General features: G+C 38.5%; 1 protein-coding gene across 4 annotated transcripts in view; it reads left to right on the forward strand.

Annotated features, from left to right (window-relative positions):
- zfhx3b (zinc finger homeobox 3b) overlaps positions 1 to 23,856 on the forward strand; it is a 533,557-nt gene that overhangs the window by 16,333 nt on the left and 493,368 nt on the right. The window lies entirely within an intron of this gene.

Raw genomic sequence — 23,856 nt, forward strand, 5'->3', positions numbered from 1 at the left:
AGGTGCATTTATACGGAGACTTGATTACACACAGGTGGATTCTATTTATCATCATCGGCCATTTAGGACAACATTGGATCATTCAGAGATCCTCACTGAACTTCTGGAGTGAGTTTGCTGCACTGAAAGTAAAGGGGCCGAATAATATTGCACGCCCCACTTTTCAGTTTTTTATTTGTTAAAAAAGTTTAAATAATCCAATAAATGTTGTTCCACTTCACGATTGTGTCCCACTTGTTGTTGATTCTTGACAAAAAAATTAAATTTCATATCTTTATGTTTGAAGCCTGAAATGTGGCGAAAGGTTGCAAGATTCAAGGGGGCCGAATACTTTTGCAAGGCACTGTATCATCTTTTGTGTTGTTGTTGTGTGTTTCCACTCACGATCGGACACTTAAATCCAGTTGTGTAGTGGTTTAAACGATGTACTAATGCTAGCGAACGCATGCTAACCGTTTGTGTTATTACTGTATTAGCAGGTAATCCTCGCTGATTTATGTTGATGTGAATCTGTTTGTTGTTGGAGACAAAATAGATTTGTTTCATTTCTATTTTTAGTTTCACTCTTCAAGTGATGGTTGAATAAAGTCAGCAAATTATACCAACGTCTTCTGCGTCGTCATTTGGGAGTTTAGCTAGCTGTATAGCCAGGACTGAGTTTTAGCGTCTCGGAAAGGACAGTGCAGTCGTATTCCCTCCCGATGCAGATATCTCCACCTTGCAATGACTGCATGTCACTTTGTCGTAATTTTTCCTTGTGAAGTGAAGACACACTGTCGAGCGTTTGAACCTACGTGCTGTCATTGTTATGTTTACAGCTGGAATGCTTGTGCTAAACCATCGTAACCTTTTATTTCCACCCTCTTTCCTGGTGAAGTGTAGCCAAACTTTGGAGCGAGTGGTTCTTGGCGCCATGCTAGTTTGATGCGTCTGGACAACAAGACACATCACGTGATGACGCAATACGCGTCTCTAGGAATCGTTAAAGGGATTGTTAAGGCTTTTTCATTGTGATGTTGAGGCCTCGATACACTAAGAACCAATTCGGAATTGGAATTGGATTTAGATTCTCATCCCTAGAATACTAAGAAATGATACACAGATGCTGCACAATAGGAGAGGGAACCTTTTGGTAACTCACGATACGATACTATTTGCGATACAAAGCTCATGATAACGATGATCTAACGATATGGCAATGCAACGATTATCAATACATTGGTCAGGAAATCATTCTAGGATATTCTACAAACAACTAATAAACGAAAAAACAAGTTTCTGCTGTGAATTGGAATGAGTTTACCACTAGCAGACGTCCAATCCATTTGAACTGCAGCCAATGCCATGCAATGAGGTAATTTTGGGCCATTTAAGGTCATTTACCTGTTGATTTTCAGTTACTTCCTGTTGATTTTGGAGTATTTTATGGGTCACTTTCTGTTTATTTTGAGTTACAGAGCAGTAAGTGACCTGGGAATCACCCAAATGAATAGGCAGTGACTCAAACTCAAAAGGAAATTACCTGTAAATACCCTAAAATGAACACCAAGTGACCTGTAAATGCCCTGAAAATCGGACAGAATGACGTGAATCCACTGGTTTCGAATGAACGAACGTTCCCAGTCTGAATGGATTGGGCGTCGAGCACCGTCAATGCAGCCTTAGAGTTAACTGAGACACTATTACGGTGGAAGATTTTGGTAGCAACTTGTTGGTTCCTTTTAATTTTTTTTTTGTTAGACATTGACACCTTTTTAAAATGATATCTCAATTCTTGTGAGGAGCATATCGATAACCTTTTGAGAGACAAAGTATTACGATATATCACCATTTCGATATTTTGTCACACCCCTACTGCACAATATGTACTCTTCGCGATTTAGTTTCCAAACATTGGTTGACTTTCCCATGATGGCTGCCTGTTGCAAAGCCTGCCGTAAAAGAAGGGAATCTCGCTCTTCCCAAGATGCTCCCCGAAAAAGAAAACGAAGAAGAAGACAAAGAAGAACAGGCTGATGTTAGAATGAAATAGCTAAAAGTTTTTTTTTTTTTCGTGAAATGAAAAATGACAGTCAAATCCTGTGGTGTTTTGAGCCAACGAGTTTTCATTCAGCTAATTTAGCAGTCAAGTTTTTGATGGTAAGGCCTATACTTCAAATTTGAGTTGTCTGATAATGACTTTTTAAACAATAACCGATATCCCGATATTGTCGAACTCCAAAAATGCGGCACGGATACCAAACAGCTACCAAGGGCTGTCAACAGACTTGCAGGGGCCCGGGGACAAGAGACCATTATAGGGCCGACCACACCACCCCTGCCACCGACTTGTCACGACAACATACACAGTACTTTTAACGCTTTGCAAGCAATGACGGTGTAAATTTTCAAATTATTTAGTTTGAGATGGACATTTAAATTTAACAAACCGTAATGTGATGTGACAATATAAACAAACAATTTACATCTATTGTCCTATGTAGGCTACAATACAATACAATACAACTGAGAGTGCTATGCCTGCCTGCTAAGCAACAAAACAGTGTAACTAAACATCCTGTCCCCTCCACATCCCTGGGGTTATCAAGCCCTCAAACAGTGATGCGACTAGATTTTTTGACAGCAAAGTCATTTATAACATTGGTGAAATCCAGTTTTTGAGCAAGCTCACACTCGATGGAGAGCATGGCTAGGTTGTTAAGCCTGCCCTGTGATATGGTGGAGTGTAGGTAATTTTTATTATTTTCATTTACTGAAGGCTCGCCCTCCTCCAGCTACGGTCACTAGCAAAAACAAGAAAATGCGTCGCCAGACCAGAGTCTGTTCATCCTCGCGCACCTGCTCCATAATGACTTAACATACAGTATATCCCTGATCTCCCATCACCTTTTCTCTTCTTGGCTCAACGCAAACAGCTTGTCTTGCCATTCTGCAGCTCAATAGGCTACAAGCGGCCGGTGACAGACTCGAATCGGGCATTGGTCACGGTGATTGCGAAAGTAAGCGTTCATTGTTAGCGGCTGTTGTTCACTTACCGATATCACCGTCCACAGCCAACTCTAGCCCTAATTCTCTGGGTTCTTGTCCCCCTTTTAAAAACGTAATCATTTTTTCTCGTTCACCTCTATGATCTTCATCTCTTTTTCTTTCTTTTCTACATACCCGATTTATGACGACTCGCCATGTTTAGAGTTTATAACAATGACTTATTCTAATTTCCCGCTTCAGGGCACGTACATAGTGCAGCCTTGAGTGCGCCAGAGCGGGTTCAAACCATTCTCTGCTAAGACAGAAAGGGGGGGGGGGGGGGGTTGTGCAAAAAAAGGAAAAAGTATATATTTAGAATATATGTTAAAGTTTTTAAGTATATATCGAGCATAACATAATATAATAACATAACATAATATTTAATTGGACAATGATTTAAATACAAAACATAAATATGTGAATGTAAAGTAAAATAAAATTAAGTATCATTCATGGGCCCCTATGGTCCTGAGGCCCGGGACAACATACCCAATTACCCCCTCCTGTCGACGGGTGTGCCGCTACCGATATATGCGGTCGTGGACTTGACATATTATGGCTAATTGTATTGTGATGCCCCACTGGATGCTTTAATAATGATAATGCTCACATAACAAATTCCAAGCATCTTAGTTTAGAGACCTCTAATGGTTAATAAGGATACTGCTGTGCTGCGACCAGCCCTTGTACAAAGTCAGAAGGCCTATACATTCACTTTGAAGGCAACTTGCATATTGGCCCAAAACCGATGTCGGTATTATCTGATATCGTTTTAAAATGCTTTTAGCAACAACAGCTCTTCTTCAAATGGTGGATAAAGGTACATCTCGAACAGCAATACCTGCGAAGATTTGTTTTATGAACACTGACATTTACATGATCATCTAAAAAGATGTCAGCTTTGTTAGATGGTGGTAAAACGGGCTAGTAGGCTAGCGAACGTATATAGTCTTCAAAAGTGTTTAGCACATGAGCTAAACTAACTAACTAATGTGGGATAAAGGGATTGACTGTGCACTCACAAAGTTTGTATCTTTGTATCTAGTGTATGTATTTTTTCCTATTTCAGAAAGTTATTTCAGCGGTGTCTGACAAAGCCATGATAGCAATTATTTTTACATTCAAGTATGCCATGATTTAGTTAAAAAAAAAAAAAAAACATATATATACTTTGTATGTTTAAAAACAAACAAACATGTACAGTATCTCATTGACACTTACCACATAGCCCGGTATCAGAATCTGCATAGGGAGCAAAAAATTATATCAGTGTAACACTAATACACTAACAAAGCCTGACCAGGAAACCCCTTTATACTCTACTGTTGCACAGTACATAATATTGGATATTGTTTGTCTTCAGTCACAAACATTATCATATGGTGGAAGGGTGACTTAAACTACTTGATAATCATGATTATTTACCACGCCATTAACAATTATTTTCTGAGATAATTAATGAGGGCTTGGTGTCGCGAAAAGTGCAAACCAAGCAGTCATGATAAATTCTGAAAAATAGCCATAGCACACCCCAGACACATAGCTGACATTCTGCTACTAAACAATGCAAAAAATAAAAAGAGGATATGCTTTATTGTCAGTGTTGCAGAAACTGAGAAAATGACTGCTTTGAGACCTATGCCTCTTGGGGAGACGGCAAACTAAATGCTGCGTCCCAGACCGCTCGCCCATCCCGACTTATGATTGTTACCATTGTGTAAAACCAATTGGTCAGTAGGAGAATAACAAGATAAGTTACGTTTATTTGAAATTGCACATTTACACTGAAACTATACTTACTTCTTCAGGACAACTGTTTAACTGGCCATTTGACTTGCCTGTTAACCTGGAGTAACTCGGTGCATCAGGTCATTTAAAAAAAAAAAAAGGTCTCCAGTACTCCTTTGTGCAACAATATTCTTATCTGTTTTGCTTTATTAAGGCACAAAACACTTTCCTGTGTAAAAACAACAACAAAAAAACTGGTGCTTCCCAATTTTGTGCACCATACAGTGTGTGATCAGAAGAGGGCACTATGAGTTGCTGATCAGCTTTCTCTCAAACCTCCTCCTTTCTCTCCTGCTTGCTCCCACTTCCTTTTCTTCGCTGTGTAACAACACAGGGTTTTTGAATTTCGAAGCAATACTCAAAATGAATCTGTCTTGAAGGGACCTACACAGGTGGCCCCGAAAAAATGCATAGCTGTGTAAATGTAGATACTTGATACTTGGCTTCACTTGCAAGTGTAGAAAAGTACATTTAATATTCAGCTGACACTTGAATTTTGTACATAACCTTCATTCTTTTATTCATATGGAATTCATTAATGTGTATTTTACTTGTGGGTAACGTATAGGTATGCACATTTTAAACGGCATATGTCAAGAATTAAAATTGATACATCCATGGACATAATATTGTGATTTAAGTAAGATTACATGAATATTACATTTTCTGTTTTCATTGTACAGCTTTATTAGTTATGCATTTAAGTTAATATATGACACTAAATCACTTCTTAATCTAATTTTATCCTCCTCATTATTATTTAATAAAACAATCATTTAGGATCATATATGTTTTCATTCTCAAATTTGACAACTTTCATGAGTCCTTGAAATTGATTTGCCTCCCTGTCTTATATGACCTGGCACTTTGGGAGACACGCTGACATTACAACCAGTATTTTGCCTTTATTTATGTTTTTTTTTTTTTTTTTTTTTTCTCTCTTTAAATCATAGCCAGCCAAACAATATCAGAATTGTCATTGTTATGTGTGCAGGTGGATGTTGTCTATTCTGTCATGGTGGAAAAAATAAATTAATTAAGGCTTTTAAAAATATAAAATCAATTAGTGGAAAAATGATCAATTTAACAGCAAGCTTGCTCATTTTGTGATTTGAATTGACATGGTGTCTTTGCAGTTAATTGACAAATATGCATTTCTAACCACATGATGCAAGGAAAATTAAGTTTTATGGTATCTCCAATATTCTTTGAAATAGAGAACCCTTAAAAGCTTTTTACAGTGCTCATTCGTTTTTTTGTCCCATTTGACAATTTCATTGATGCCAAGTTGATTGTCAGTTTTGTATGAAAAAGTTTTACTTTATTCTAATAGGATTTTTTTCTTGTACAAAAGCACAACTTCTTCTTTCAATGTTTTGTCTTGTAGAATTGAGTATGTTGCATGGTTTTCAGAAATTGAAATACACATAGTCCTTGATAAAGACGTCTTCTTTTTTTTTTCCTGTTTTTTTTTCTCACCTGCAACACATTTGTATTTCCACTTCCAAAACTCTTTCCAAAGCGCCTTGAAAGTAACTTTCCTCTTCAACTAGTTTCTTCTTTTTTTTTTTTGCTCCTCAGCTTGGCCCTTTCTTTTCCTCTGTCGTGTGTGATACTTGCTGCTCCTTTGTTGCAGTGGAGGACAAGCAGCAAGAGCACTTCCACCATCATTTGTCCTGCTTTTAATAGTCAGATAATCGCGGTCATCTCTTGCAGGAGCATTGTGTCCTCCACAGGCAGGTCACAAGAGTCCCCCCTACTAGTGCATCTCCCCCTTTTTTTTCTCCTTGCCCTTTTCCTGTTGCCGTCGTAGCTCGTCATGTTTCTGCGGGTTCCCTTTGCTGGGCCCTCTCCTTCAATAAATCTTCATATGTGTTTGAGGCAAGGTGGAGGCTGCAGACAACAATAAGCACCCTTACTCTCCATCAAAGGGTTATCTGGCTTTCACAGGCGCTGTGACAGACCACTCTGTGGCTCTGAACAAGGAGCCAGTACGGTGTCTTTGACAGATGAGAAGTTCATTAATTTATTAACAAACATGAAAAAAAAAATCAGGACAAGTTGCTAAAAACAAGTGAGAAGTTGTTGAGAAGATGATTCAGTAAATTTTGACAGTAGTTTTATTCAAGAAAAGGACAACAGTATACACTAAATGACCTTCATGTGAAAGACTAACTCAAAGTATGTAAGTATGCAAATCGCAAATTTCTGATAATGGAGAAAATAATGTTGAAATAAAATGACATAGCTTATTCAAAATATTTTTTTTACTGAAAAAAACCCCACACAATTTAGCCATTCTTTCTGATTATTATTCATTGATTTAAAAAAAAAAAAAAAAATCTTACTGTTTAGAATTACAAAACAATTCTATTTTTATTTGGTACTGACATGACAATGCTCAACATGAAATGATAAATTTAAATGCTTAACTTGACACACTATCCATTCAATAATGTACATGTATATAAGCTGCTGCAAAGCCAATTCTACATCTTGAGTTAAAGTAGCATAAAAAAAAAGTAGATTTCTACTCCATCTCACTCACCTCTGTTCCTCTGCTCATCGGTCATCATTGTTTTCACTCCATGGTCTCAACTTATGTGCCTAAAAGACAAGTGAGTGTCGTGATTATAGGTCAACAGGGGAACTTATTTCTTTAGTTAGTTGTTCAAAGGTGGCTAAGTGCTAATATCAGTATCGGGCCACAAACCTCCGTTCACTGGACATGTTGAAAGAGAAGTACATGCCGTCGAGTATTTGCTTGCGCTAACTTCTGGTCTGGAAACACTTTTTTTCCCACCTAAATAACATTAACAAAACAATGTTTCCAGTCCAAGTTTAGCCACCAAATTTTCAGTGCATCTCTACTATTTACCCCATTGTCTGCCATTGATTGCATTTGACGTCCAATCCATTTTGGCTGTGAGAGGCTGACAGCGAAGGATGGGCCCAGTGAGTTTAATAAGTGCCCAAAAAGGGTTAAACCTTTGTGAAAGGAAACCCTAATTAATAACATTCAAATTGCTACTCATATCTATTTTACTTTGTCAGTTTTGGAAAACGGTAATTAAAATAACACTGTACTTTTTTTTTTTTTTTTTACTGAGTTTTTGTCGCTAACGCTGACTAAAAACACATATTTTTAGTGGGGGGTGTTGTGATGCGGAGAGGCCTATTCCTCAGTGCTGTATTCGCGTGTCAGCCAGGACTGCTGTTATGGATTACCGAGCCCAAATTTTGCACCTTAAAAAGTGAGGATGAGAATAAACCTTTTGTTCGTGTCACCTATCATCTTGAAATATTTACCGCTCCTCACCCCGCAGCTCCCTGTCCCCCTCCGGTGTGATAAAATGTTGCTTGCTCCCCGTCTTAACCCTTTCCTCCTTCATCCCACCTCCAGCTCCATCTCCGCTAGGAACAGACAGAATATAAACCTACCCAAATCCTGTTAGCTGCATCCGTTTCTCCCCAAGGAAGCCATTTATGCCGGGTGGTTTCTTTGGAAATCATATGAGCATTTGACCAGGTGCCTGCGACACTTTTCAGTAGCATGTTTGTGTGTTTAGTGTGTGAACTCCCACTGTCGTTTTGTGTTCCCAGCTCCTAGAGTAGAAATGGATGCACATACTTTTGCTCTTTGTACGTCTGTGCGGTGTAGACTGCGGCTGTGTTTACTTTTAAGAGGAAAGGAAATGAAATTCAATGCTGAATGAATTATGGAGAATGTATCGTTACCTCCTGTGTGTTTTCCAGCCTGCGTGAGTGAGTGGAATTCATGTGCCAAAATAAAACTGAAAAACTGCAGTGGCTCTTTGGCATCGTGTCGGGTACTGTCGAAATCGCCCGCAGTTGCCTCCCAGCGCTGAATATTCGGATTTGCACCATTTCTCTTATATTCCCTTTAAAGAAAAGTACACCACCCAGCTAAGGTGCACCTTGCCTGATTCAAACATTACTTTCTTAAAAGAAGACAAAACTACAAGAAGTAGCAGTCAGATGAATGTTTGTAAGGGTGTGGTTAGGTGCTTTGAGTTAGTCACTCCCCATACATCTTTATGTTGCAATGCATAACTGAGGAGATCCAATGGACTACAAATCATAGCTGTACATACAGCTTTATGCTGAATCCACCTCCCAAAACAAAAAACAACAACAACAAAAAAAAACTCTCAAAGAGAAATAGATATCAAATCTATTTTCAGTAGGGTGGCTGACAATGAATGATCCTGTTACAGCGTCATTGACGGTGATAGAAAACAAATCTATTTGGACTGGGAGGACTAGCAGCAATCGAACGACTGCATTTTTTGAAAATTGGATGGTTTGGAGATATGGAATTGTTTAGAAGTGTCCGGCAATCAGAGGGTTAAAGGGAGGGACAACGCCTTTTGCATGTGCATCCCAGCTGAACGAATCATTGATAAATTGAATACCGTAATTTTCCGACAATAAGACGCTATCTTTTTCCCTCATTTTGAATCATGCGGCTTGTAGTCTAGTGCAGCTTGTTCATTGATTTATTTGGGTTAATAGGCAACACTTTATTTGACAGCAGCGTCAGAACACTGCCATAAGACCATCATAACTATGGTATGACACTGTCACAGGCATTAATGAATGTTTATGACGTGTCATTAAATGTCATCCAGCAAATTATGTCACTAACTCAATTTATGTCCAGCTTTTACATCCATTCAAACTGAGATACTTTGCTAGATGACACAAAACAACATCTGTCATAAGCATGCATTAATGCTCATGGCAGTGTCATAATTATGATGGTCTTATGACAGTCTTATGGCGCCACTGTCAAATAAAGTGTTACCAAATACCATAACTAGCAATTATTGAAACAACTGGAAGAGTAACTAACGAAATAATTAGCACAGAACTTGAATTTTGATTGATATTTAAATCTGTAGTGCTGCAATGCATGCTTGGATGCATGTTGGATGACAAAAGTGTTGACAGCAGGTGGCAGCAGAGGTTGACTGTCTCACCCAAGGGAGCTGTGATGACCAAATGAAGCTTCTTGCAGCAATGAAGCTTTGCAGCCAATTAGTTCAAAGCTTCATGATGGCTCATTTTGTCTTGTGAAAGTTTTATGACGCCCCTGTCAAAAGTGTTATCTGTTAATATGTTTTGGTGTAAATATCTCATAATACAGTGAGGACAGCTGCGGCTTATAGTCCAGTGTGGCTTATCTATGAACAAATGCCGTTTTCGTGTCAAATTTTGTGTGTGGCGGCTTATAGTCAGGTGCGCCTTATAGTCCGAAAATTAAGGTAAATGGTAAGTGAAGAGTACTTATATATCGCATTTATTTACAAGTTTTTACCAAGCCCAAAGCGCCTTACATTAGCACACATTAACCCTTTCACGCACCAATGGCGCTGCTGCCATGCAAGGCACTGCCAACCCATTCGGGGCAAATTAGGGTTTAGTGCCTTGCCCAAGGGCACTTCGACAGTGGGCAGTCGTAGCCAGGAATCGATCAGCTGAAACTTCGGTCCCAGGACAACTTGAGGAACTGCGCCACTGCTGAATAAAGACATTATAAAATAAACATTATATTATATTATTATATATTATATATTGTTATGTTATGTTATATTATATTATATTATATTATATTATATTATATTATATTATATTATATTATATTATATTATATTATATTATATTAACAAACATTATATAAATAAAAACAAACAAAAAGACATTTCATTTTTCAGGTGTGTAAATAGTAGACAAAAAAGTGAATAAAATCAAGAATTTCCAGGAAGATGCCATTGTAAGTGATGGCCATACTATTTTTGCCGAACAAATATTAGTATCCGAGATTGCCTGCCCTTCCTTTTGACATCTTTAATACTCATTATCACATGGGTATAACTGATATCATAAAATGACTGTGCCCGTAAGTTGTGTCATATCTTGTTTAGCCAAATTTTCTCCAATAACAGAGGTACAAGAAATTCGCCATTTACAATACTTTGAGCAACTGCTTATTACATGAAGGTTATCTATACTAGGTGTTGACAGGCCCATTAATTTTCAACAAGTATGACCACTTAGAGCTCATATTGCCCTATCTCTCTGTATACCTGTATTTAAAAAAGCATGAAAATAATTGTATATATACAATATATATACAGTATATATATATATAAAATATGTTTTTTTTCTGTTCAAAATACTTTTTACTGTAATACAAAATAATCTGTCAAAAAGTTACTTTTCTTAGTAAACTACAAGGATATTATTCTTTCCTAGCCAACAACTCACCTCCCATTTGTTCGCGCTTTCCTGTGCAGAAAAAAGAACTCTATAAATAAATCGTTTTGACTTTGCTTTATTGGGGTGTTGGGGGGGCAGTAGACCCAATGTGGGGGTTATGTCGGGGGGTGATCATAAATATCAGGAGCTGCAGGGAGACAAAAGGGCTAAAATGGAAAGGATTTGCTGGACGAGGGGACCCGGCCATGTCATGTACCACAGCCATTTTTCTTCTGCGCTTAGAACTCAGTCAGGGGTTTAATTGGAATCCAGACTTCAAAGCAACCTTCGGCCCATTCGGCATCCCCCTCCCATCCCAACTGCTAACTCCCCTGGCAGGATCCACTCTCGTCCACCGCACCGATACACAGAGCGTGACCACTACAATATCAGAGAGAGCATCACCATGCACGACCTCATCTGAAATTGACTTTGGCAGTATTTGCAAAAGATTTTGTCTTTAGGTGCGCTATGTGCGCTTGTGTTCCAGTCAGTCGAGCTCTGTGTTTGTGTTGTAAATTGCACTGCTGAATGTGTTTTCTTTACAGAATAGGGTTTATTTGGGATCTGATTTGCCCATGTGCAAGTATACAATTCATTTCATTGCTTTCTACATGGACATTTATCATTGTGCATCGCTTGACTTATTTATTTTTAAACAAAAGGTGGGTTCAATTTATGTTTTTAGAAAGGAAAAATGTTTTGTTTCCCTCAAAAGGCATCTTGTCATTTTTGAAGTTCAATGCTTTAATCTTTCATGGCATCCGCCAATAAAATTAACATATATAATATTTAATGTAATATTTCGCGGTTAGTCATTTAGGTTTATTTTACTGTGCAAACAATTTACACAATACTAATTTTAACTAATTGGCTGCTATTGACATTTGGCGATCATTCGCTATAACCCTCTCCCAGCCAAATGGATTGTACGTCTGAGCGCCGTCAATGGCACTGAAACATGATTGTTCACAGTCAATTTTCTGTTTTAATGATGGTAGGCAATGAGATAGATACTATGAAATTTAAGAAAAATCCATCCATCCACCCATTTTCTCCCATTTAACCAAGGTGTATTTCTTTTATTGTTTAAATGTCATAAATTTTGTTTTCATAATACATTTCCTTTTTTGTTCATTCATTTTTCGAGCAGCTTATCCTCACTAGTGTCACGGGGGTGCTGGAGCCAATCCAACTATGAGCAGTAGGCAGAGTACACCCTGAATTGGTTGCCAGCAGGGCACAAGGAGAGAAACAACCATTCGCGCACACACACTCACACCTAGTGCCAAATTAGAGTGTCTGATCAGCCTACCATGCATGTTTCTGGCATGTGGGGGGAAAACCGGAGTACCCGGAGAAAATCCACGCATGCACAGGGAGAACATGCAAACTCCACACAGGAAGGACGGAGCCCGGGATTTAACCTTTGATATCAGAACTGTGAGGTGGACATGCTAACCACTCTGCCACAGAGCCTCATAATACATTTATTGATATTTTTATTTAACCATTAAAAAGCTCCGAAGAAATAATATGAAATACTAAAACAACGATCGTATGGTAATATTTTGGCCAACATAACTCAAAATATGATGCTAACATAGTGTATGCCAGGTCTTTGTAAGATTAACGTTAGTTTTTTACCAAAAATAGTCACTTATATTAGATTTTAGGTTTTTCTGTAAAATTAATTGTCTCTCTGGTAGTGTTTAGGATATATTGGTAAAAATATTTGATTCCTGAGAAAAAGACCATTTTAATTTTTTTCATTCATATTTGTGTTTCATCAATTTCATTCAAATGAATTTGTTCACAAATTTGGCAATATATGATATATTCCTTATTTTGTAGTCCAAGCTAGACTGTTATTCTAATTTGAGTATTGAGGATGTATTGATTCTAAGTGGAGGAGTTACAAATATACTAAACATAGTTTAAAATTATAGATTCATTACTTAATTAATGTTGGAGCGTCACAGGTTGATATGTATTGATATAGGTACCTTTTTTAATGACAGTTTTAGCCCTTTCCAATGCAGTTTTTGAAGTCCTAGTTAGCACAAAGCACAAGCCGCTTTTGAGTCATACCAATGAGATAATATCCTTCAAAAATGTAATGAGGGTGAAGAAAAAAAAAAGTATTTTCAGACCTCAAACGAATCATTTTTTTCATTTATGCCTCACCTATTAACAGCTAGGTTAATGCCTATGCCTTTTTCAGTGAAGTCCAGTAGAGTAACCATAGTTAGGGACGACAAAACATCTTTTTAAAAAAAAAAAAATCCTCAAAGTTTATCTGGGATGGCTTGTAAGAAATGGTCATCAGTACAACATGAGAAAAACGGTGCACTTTGAAATCAATTGAATAAATAGCAACATCTTTGCACATTCACCCAGTCCCCGCTGTTTTCTTCAAAATGTGCACGGCTGTCTCGGAGACGAGCGTGGGCTCCGAATGACTAATGGTGCTGCTCATTGAGAGCTGCCGGTAATGGAGGTGTTAATGACCACGTTGCTTAAAGGTTACTTGTGAGTGCTGTTTTCTTTTGCTCCTTTCAACACACTCATGCTCCCACCAACATGCTCACTTTGTTTCCTATTAACTTCAGCTCAACCTTGAACACAGTCGAGTCACCCCGCAGGTCAAATGATGAAAAAAGCAGATGAGAAGGAAAAAAGTTAATCAGAGGAAGAGAGATGTAAAGGAAATAGATGCTCAAATGAAAAGGTCTGTATTTTGCAATACGTAAACCAACTTGGGTTTGAGCATGACAACCTGAATACATGTAAGTGGTATAGTCATGGTGGGAAAGATACGTCCTCCTAAAGTTTGGGTGCCATGCCGTTTTTTTGGGCCTTGTGTATTGCAATTCTAAAGGTATTAAAGTCATTTTCCAATATTTTGAACTGTGCCATGCATATATTAGGTCAGAATGGGAGTGTGCCCTGGTTGAAGTGTGGTATATGTGTAATTTTTGCAATCGCGTTTGCAAGAAAGTTCATTCTGAAAATGGAGGATTTTGGATTTATTCACGTTGTAACTTCACAACCTATTTTGCAAGTACCTGCCCTTTTCGTTCTTCCGCCACACCTACTAATACTGGGATTGCTGAGAAGCCTGGCAAGCTCATTTCGACTCGCGTTGGCCACTTTTTGGTTCTAAGCCGCACTAAGCATACTAAAGATACACGATAATATCGGTCGCCGATAATTATCGGCCGATAATGGCACTTATGACGTCACACAGATAATCCAGGTAATAAAAAAATTCAACCGATAATGCAATCCGATAATTATATACTTGATTTAGCCTCCAAATGTGCACAACCGAAGAATTCAGCACGCCGCTTCCTCAACCCCTCCCCTCTCTGAAGCCCCTGAGGGAGGAGGGGTTGAGGAGGCGGAGTTACACAAAAAGAAATAGTTGAATATTATGGCGGCTGTTACTGAAAAAAACGACGCTCTCGCCATCTGCGAAACATGTACCGCAGAAGTTCCACGAGGCCGAAAGAAAGCGTCCTCATTCAAAACATCTAACCCAGCATCCATTTAAAACTGCATCACAAAGATTTTTGGAACGAATACGAGGCTGTTGCTAGCGGGAATGCTAAAGCTATTGTAAACACAAGCTAAACTACGGTGCTTGTGACATTACAGAGTCGGGTTGTTTGGGAAAGCAGCCCAAGGCGGATAGTAAACTCGCATCTACGGCTAAACACCGGCATGACTGGAGACCGATAGTCTGCAAGTAGCTGTCTTCCGACGGAGCCCGCCGCTCTGGCCGGTCCGGCAGGCCGCCGAACCCGGTTCCCTGGCTTCAGGACCTCTGGCGAACACCCCAGTTTCTCGAGCGTTCCCCACGGTGTGCGAGCTGAGTCAGGCCCCGAATACGCCGCGGCGAACCGGCCAGTGCGGGCAGATTATCCGGTACGAACGTAGCCGCCGAGACGAGACACGATTTTTTTTTTACCAAAATGACCCGAGAGCCAAAGCCCTGGATAAAAAAATAATGCAGTTTATACGACCACCATTCTTCATGAAAAACATGCCAATCACATTTTCACCGCGGACATTTGGAAAAGTGATGTCCAATAAGCAAGCTTATCATGACGGCACAGTGGTTAGATGATAATTTGAACATGGAGAAAACGAAGTCAGCCAATCAATAATGCATTCAGTATGTAAAATGATGAGCGGTCAGATGACTTTGTAACGCTGCCTTTATTTTCGCCTTAACAAAACTCAGGCACAAAACAACACGCACCGAGATGCGAGCTCCAACTCCATCCAAATCGTATTGCCGTGTATCAGTTTAGCTGCTGTAAAGCAAATGTTGTGAGTGCCGCAAAAGTAAACAAAGCGCTGCAGAATGGATACATGACATCTCGCTATTTTGAGTTAATCATTTTCACAGTTTGCAACAAAGCATATAACATTAGCAATCGCTTTTCAAATTAATTTAACTTATTTGTCTGCTCAATTACAGTCACAGTAGATAATTCAAAACTTATTGGCACTTATTAACACTTATCAATTTGAATATGCACATTCCTGTTGTAATGAAATAACAATAATATTCTGTAGCCACAAATATTATTCAAAATCTTTTCTTCGTTTTTTTTAATTTTTTTTTTTTTTAGGATTAAGTATAATAATGTATTGCTTAAAATAAGGCTGTTAAGATTATTTTCAGCTAGCTATTTTTCTTCTAAGAAATCTGAGAGAAATACACTTGAAGTGCTGGAAGATAATTTCACTTTTTTCCCAATAGATTTACACTTAAAACTAACTAGTTTTAAGGAGGTGTGTTTTGCTGTGTATTAATGCTATATATGTTAGGAATGGCTTACTTTTAAAGGCATTTTTGTGCAACTTAGGTATTTACTCTGTAAGTAATTGTTGCCAAAAGTTTACCATTACACAATGTCAGACAATCTGTCATTATTTAGATGTTGGAATTGAATACTTGTTCACATTTTACGTTGAAAAAAAGAGCAATAAATTATATTTTTGCACAGTAATGTTTTCTTTTGTGTATACTTTAAAATTTTACATAGATCTTTTAATAGAATTATCGGCTTGACATTATCGGTTATCGGTTGGAACGAGGATGAAATTATCGGTTATCGGTATCGGCTGAAAAATGCATTATCGTGCATCACTAAAGCATACCATATATAAATAATGCAGTATTCAAATCTATACATATGCATTTGCTGTGGTTTAGTGCAATATGTAGGACGCACAAACAGTTTCTGTCTTTGTCACAGTTTCTTTTTACGTGATCTCCAAATCCCCTTTGCAAGTTGCCGTTTACCCGGACAAGAGGCGCTTTTCTTGACTTACGTGCTGGAAAAAGTCGTCTTCCTTGCCTGGCCATCGATCACTATCCACTTGTATTTCCTTTGCATGGCCTACCGAAGACAACAATGACTCACCGTGTGAGTGTGTTGACATAAAGTGAATGAATGTTTTATTCAATCATTCATTCATCTTCTAAACCGCTTACCCCCACGAAGGTCACGGGGGTGCTGGATCCTATCCCAGCTAACAACAGGCAGGAGGCACGGTACACCCTGAACTGGTTGCCTGCCAGTCACAGGTGGATGTTTTATTTTAGTAGAAATAAGGAATATATTTTGAAACTGGGAAGTCCTCGGGTAAGGTTAGATCCAGACTGAAATATGCCTGTCTTAAGCGAGAGTGTCAAGTGAGTGATTTTTGTTGTTGTTTAATTGTGCAATGCCGAAGCTTTGTGTCATTGAAGAACAATTGTAGTTCGTGTCTCCACAATGTGGTAAAGTCACCACAGGCATTCCCAATGCCCACGCGCTTACCACACATCCACTCTACTGATGGCCAATGGGAGCAAAGAGTCGAAATTGAAAAAATATTGAATATTGAAATTTGATCCTGTCAGCTGCATAATAATGAGAAAAGGGATTTTATAGAAACTCAAAAGGATTAACTAAAATGGCTTAAAAAAAAAAAAAAAAATCTTGACACTTTCAACGGCAGTTGTCATGCCAAGCTGGTAAAATGGTATCCAAGGGTTTGAAAAATAATGTAAAAACTAAAGGGTTTGTGCCATTTTCATTTTATAAGGTTTTTGGAGGTCAACCAGCGAGTGAAAGCCGGACCCATGTTTTTTCGTGAGCATCCTTTTATCCTGGTAGCCTTTTTTTGTTTGTTTCATTTTTGGACAAAAACATTTTGTTCCTGTTGCTCTGCCAATTTTTTCAGAATTCGCGCGAAAGCGTTAGCATCGACTTCCGTTTTTATTTTGAATGGGGAAAGGGGGAAGTGACGTATGCCGTAAAGCTGTCAGCAAATTTGTATTTTTTTTTGTGTATGGCAGGGTGCCTGCCACCCTCCTCAAAGTTAATTAGTGCTTGTGAAAGCGATACAGACCCCCCCCCCCCCCACACACACACACAAGATATAAAAGAGGTGTCTTTCAACTAGTTGTCAGTCGACATCACAAATGTTATGAAAATATTTTATAAAGGTTTAAAAGTTACGTAGTGTTACTTTTAGGGCTGCAGCTATGGATTATTTTAGTCGTCGATTAATCGATGAACTAGTTAGTTCGAATAATCCAGTAATCGGATAAGGAACATAAAATGAGGATCTACGTACCACAAAAGAACAATTGGCATTGCAAAAGTCTGCTAGTTTACATGCTATGAAATGCTAACTTTTCTTTTTTTTTTTTAACAATGCTCTCAACAAATGGTTCTGACACATATTCCCACAAAAAAAACGCTAAACATACCTATAAACTAAATTACGAATGCATTCAAAATAACATTAGCTCAAACAAAAACTTAGCTTATGCTGGTCTTAACAGGGAGCAGATGGATTTAACCATGTGAATAGAGGCAAATTAGAGGGCAGTATCAGCCAAATCAATAAAACCAGATGCAACCACTTTCAAAGCAAACCATTAAAATGCCACCTTAATTAAACGAATACTCGAAGAAGCAACATTTAATCTGAATCTTTTTTTTCCCTAATCGAATACTCGAGTTAATCGATTAATCGTTGCAGCACTAGTTTCTTGAAAGGCTGGAATGTCATACCCGGGGTAAATCTGGTACAGACAATCTGCTGCCGGAGTTCCTCTACCAAAAGCGCAAACTTTATCCAGAACAGAAGTTGAAATTTTGACCAAATAGAGGTAGGATTAAGTAAAAAAGCTTAATTATCATGCAAATTACCCACATAGTTAACCTGCCCTACAAAAATGGGGAAAATGTGATATTTTTTATTTATTTTTTGTCAGAATCTCTTCAGAGTGCCCCATCTCCCACATTATGTCTTGGATCCAGCTAGTCTCCCTTGTACACACAGATCTGTCCATAGAGAGGTGAATTTAACACAATTAATAGCGTACCGCACGAATGCTATTTTTAGACCGCAAGGCTGCTTGACGTCACCATCGTAAACCAGAAGGGGGTCAACACAGATGCGCGCTTGCATACAACCCATGCTAGTACTGCTTGTTTTCTGCCGGTAATCTTTCAAAAAAAAGACTAGACACTGCTGCTCTGGAACTTGTAGAAACGACTCTAGACATTACGACCGTCCACATATGAAGGAGGTTTCTTCATACGTTTCTCAAAGCCAAAAACTCAGATGGAAAAATTTTGAACAATAGATCTTCCTGTGCGGACGTCCAAAAGACTAGTTTAACGCCAGCAAGGTGAAGCCATTCACCTTTATATGCAGTAAACATTTTGTTGGGGCTGATCCATTGCCTGCCATAGTCTGTCTGCCCCTAAGAGTTGAGCCATTTTGATATTTTTTTTTAGCGTGGTGCTTTGCCGTGCTGCTTCTGTCTGACAATGAATGACCAGCAAAAAAAAAAAAAGAAAATTTTATTTATATATCACAACAGTCATATAGGCCTATTTTTCTAAAATACAGATATTTAAATAAATTAGCCATGTTTGGCCTTGGTCTTTTTGGAGTAAGCCTATTCATGCCAAAGGGTAGGGTCTAAATTTAGCAGCTTTACCTTTTCTGTTGTAAAGAAACGTAAAGCAACCTTAGTAAGGGGGAAGTGTAAATAAATTAATAACATTAAGATTTGTTATTAATGAAAAAATTAAAAGTGTTTGTTGGCTTTCACTGCGTAGCATTTGCGATCGCTACACAAAAATAGCAATGCAAATTACCCCGAAGAATGGTCAGAGACCTAAGACAACCAGAGGATATAATATATAAGAAAGACAGGGCATATGGAGGTAAAGGATAGCTTGTTGAAACAGGAGAATGTCATTTTCAGTGGCGTAAGGCAATGCAAACAAGAAAAAGGTGTCCATAAACAAGCTACCTCTGGATCAGGTCAGCTCTTTTCCCCGTCGTTTCAACCCTCGACACTCAAGCCGTCTCTTTAACTGAACATTTGTACAGTGCTGCTCAAAAGTTTGTGAACCCCCTCAACATTTTGGAATTTTCTATTATTTCAACCTGATTTCCTAATCAATCAATTCAGTAGTTTTTTTTTTGTTTTTTTTAACAGTTGTGTTGTCGAGACTAAATTAAAAAGAGTTTTCATCAACTGATGTAGGTGCAAAATTGAACTGTTTGGTCACAACCAAAACCGCCATGTCTGGCGAAAAGTCAACACTGCATACCACCAAAAGAACCTTCTCCCAACAGTGAAGCATGGAGGTGGGAATGTCAAGATCTGGGCTTGCTTTTCATCCTCAGGACCTGGACAACTCCACATAGTCCAGGGAATCATGAATTCTGAGGAATATTGTCAAATCCTAGAACATAACCTGACGCCATCTGTTTTGAAGTTAAAGCTTGGCAGAAGGTGGATCATGCAACATGATAATGATCCAAAGCATTCCAGCAATACAACCAAGGAATGGCTGAAAAAGAAGAAGATTCGTGTTCTGGACTGGCCCAGTCAAAGTCCTGACCTAAATCCCATTGAAATGCTGTGGCGGGACCTGAAGCGAGCAGTTCATGCCAGACGCCCATCAAACCTCTCTCAACTGACTGCGTTCTGCAAGGAAGAATGGGCAAAAATCCCCCAAAGTAGATGTGAGAGGCTGATTAGTCACTACAGAAACCGTTTGGTTGAGGTAATCTCTGCAAAAGGAGGCGCAATATCCTATTAACTGAAGGGGTTCACATACTTTTGCACACATGATATCTGAGTTTTTCTTAAATCAACCACTTTTGTTAAATAAAGAATGACAATATAACTATTTCTTTTGTTTCAGTCCATTATTTGGAATGTCAGTATTGTGGATTTGGGTATAACTTAACATTTAATAAGGTTATTTTAGGTTTTTTTTACAAAAAATCTGACCATCGCTGTGGGGTTCACAAACTTTCGAGCAGCACTGTATGTTCTTCCACATCTTTACCAGTAAATTTGGCACCAGGGACATCGTTTTCAGACAGAATTGGTAGGTTTAGCTCAGTAAACATCTCGTTCGTACGCTATTTAGATGCCTCTAGCACAGTGCTTCTCAATCATTTTCTGTTACGCCCCCCCACAGGAAGGCGTAATCGTCTCGCGCCCCCCCCCCCAACTCTCTGCCGCCACTGTGAATAGTATAATTTTTCTATAAAATGATTATTATTATTATTATTACTATAATTACACCTCAGTATAACATTGTGTAGTTTTTAATATTATAGAAAAAATACACAGGTCAACTTCCAATAAAGTATAATGTTATTAACAGAGTTTTGTTGGTAATCTAAAAGACTGCCTGAATTAAAAAAAAAAAAAAGTCACATCCAAGCTGTAAAAATACACTCAAGGTACATTTTTTGACCATTTAATACTGAAAAATGAAATTTAATAAAATCAATAAATGATAAATTCAAACTGATTAGCAATATTAACTCATGACAACAATATGCCAAACCATTTGACCGAAAAAACAAAAATAGAACAAAAACAACAGTGTCATTGGAGAGAGGGACAGTTTTTATTTCTGCTATTTTGCATCGAGCACCTTGTTATGCCACATTATATGATGGTAACAGTGCTCGCTAGTTTACTGATGTAACACTGACCAAGCAGGACGATTGTTGGCAATATTCGGCACGTCTTCGCTGAAAAAAAAATCAAGCGGCTTATCAATATGATTGGGGTCTAATCTTTTTAAGTGACGTCTTAATTCATTTGGCTTCCTGCTGTCCGTTGCAAACATTTTTACATACAGACTGGTCTTGCCTCGTCTCCAACTGTATCAAAAGTCAAAGCCAAATATGACATGCGCTTCGTCATATTTCCTCGTCTTAGCTCTTCATATCTCCAGCGCTCTTTGCTGTGTGCTCATGTTTGGTTCAAAAATACTGTGCACACTTTGAAAATGACAGCACCGCTGCCACCCACTGAGTGGATGTGCAATTACACTTTATTCTAGTACGGCAAAAAAGTATGTTCCCCGAGGTCACATGCGCCACCCCGGGCATCGCTCTGCGCCCCCCTGTGGGGGCGCGCCCCACTATTTGAGAAGTACTGCTCTAGCATGAGGGACAAACGCAAGTTTGACCCCCCTAGCAACAGTTGCTAATGTCATGAATATTAATGAGCAAATGTGATGTGTTACGTGCGGTACGCTACAAGTTGTAACTGCTATCATTCTAACAGGGGGGTTTGAAAACTGACTTTGTGATTTTTGCTCATAAAAAGAAACATTTGAGAAGCAAACAACTCGGAAATGAACAGAGGTAGGGCGATTTTCTGCCTTTAACGCTCATTTATTTTGACCTCCTAACAGAATATGAAATTAAGTTCCGATTCACGAGGCCAAACGATGACAGGCTTCCTAATTTTTAAGGGGGCGTATCTCCGAAACCACTTGGAGTATGGGTCTAGAATTTTGCATGTGTTCATTATACTATATGTAAGGTAGCTCAAGAATAAATTTGAGCCAAATGTAATGACCGGTTTCCCTTAGTCATGTTGTGTAAGAAAGAGAGCAAAGGTAAGCATTCTTTACTGTGTGTCAAATTTGAATCAGTTTTTATTCAGATTGCCTTTTTGTTCTGTATGACAGAAATACTTGTTTTGGAAACTCAACTGTAGTTTGAAAAAAAAAAAAAATCTCTGCTAAGAGTAGCCTAAGAGAATAAAAACAAAATCAGCAGTCAAGCAAATAACACAAACACATTGTTGTGTATCGCTCCAATAATATCTGATAAAAGCCTGTTGTAAATCGGTGATAAAAGATGACCACTTTGCTCCTTTTAAACACAGACGTGGAGAAAGGAAGCACTTACTTCAAAGTCTCGTTTGCAAGGTAAGGTAGTACTTGAAATGGGCAGTAAACCATTTTCTACAGCTGTTCAAGGCGGGATATTGGACGCAATAGTTTTGCTTTGCTCCTCTGTGTACATGGGTTATCGTGCTAAGTAAGCTGTAAGAGAGCCACATTGATGTTCTTTTTTTGTAAAAGAGAAGTGCAGCTCCACGTTCATAACACAAATTATTTTGACACATCTATTATGACTCGCTATGTGAATTCACATGCTTTGGCAACAATGATAAATTCTGTGTGTCGGAGACATTTGGAGTAGAGGATGAAGTGAAGTCACTGATTAGGGAAATATTTAACTCTATGGACAGCAGTGTTGGGAATAACGCCATTATAAATAACGCCGTTACATAACGGCGTTATTTTTTCAGTAACGGGGTAATCTAATTTTTTCCGCCGTTACAACGCCGTTACCGTTACTGATGGTCAAAAGCGGTGCGTTACTTCCTTTGAATAAATTGAAGAAACTACCAGCCGTTGCGGGTCTACTCTGCTCTGTTTATTCGTCATCCAAGACTTGGGGTGCGTTCAGGTTCATGGCAATGAAAATAGTAAACACACATAGCCTACCTTTGCAAGAACGATGGAGTTGCCGTTTGATACGGTCATAATGTGCGGGTCCTGCAACCATCCGCAGCAAAACTGTTCGTAGCTTTGTAGCGATTTGTAATTTCGGAATCGCTGATGAGTTTAGTAACATAAACCAAACAATAAATACTGCAGAATGTCCATTTCGCGTAATTGTGGAAGCCCGGCGACATATTTACTCCGTTTGTCTTCAGCTTGGTTGTAAGGGTCAACATTGTTCACATCCTTAAGTTTGATCACATATCTGTTCTTCGCCTTAGTAACGAGTTTGTCTCTTTATCGAACTGGCAAGTTAAAGTTTAATGTCCGCGAGCCAGACCTGCTTCCAATATAGGTGCGTTGTTGTCATACTTCAAGTGATCCCCCACTATGTGACGTAAATGCTCAAGCCTAATAGCGAACGTGTATTTGTTGTTAATAAAGTTTTTTTTTTTGTTTTTTTTTAAACAAACTTCAGAGCCGGTGTTTTCACACACAAACCGGAACAGCGCGTGTGGCAAACACACACACGCAAAACAGATGCAGAGGGATATGATAGCAGAGCATTCAGAGGAAAATTTGTCCTTTACGAGGTGGAGATATAAAAACTATCAAAAGTGTATCACTTGAAAAAGTTGGTCGAAATTAAAGGAAAGAATGTGCATGTAAAGTGTAATTTATGTCCCGTGGCAAAGCTTTTGTTGACATCTGTGGTAAGCAATTCAAATCTGTTTATTTTTGTTTCGCTTCAAGTGTAGGATAAATCTGTTGCTGGTGAGGTGCAATAAATATTACAAGGTTCTATAATACGACTACAGTACCTGTCTGTTGTTCTCTATTCAACTGACTCGAATACTGCTCAGAAAATTTCAAATTCTTTGACATAAAACAA

The sequence above is a fragment of the Corythoichthys intestinalis genome, chromosome 1 (genome assembly GCF_030265065.1).
Source record: "Corythoichthys intestinalis isolate RoL2023-P3 chromosome 1, ASM3026506v1, whole genome shotgun sequence".
NCBI classification, from domain to species: domain Eukaryota; kingdom Metazoa; phylum Chordata; class Actinopteri; order Syngnathiformes; family Syngnathidae; genus Corythoichthys; species Corythoichthys intestinalis.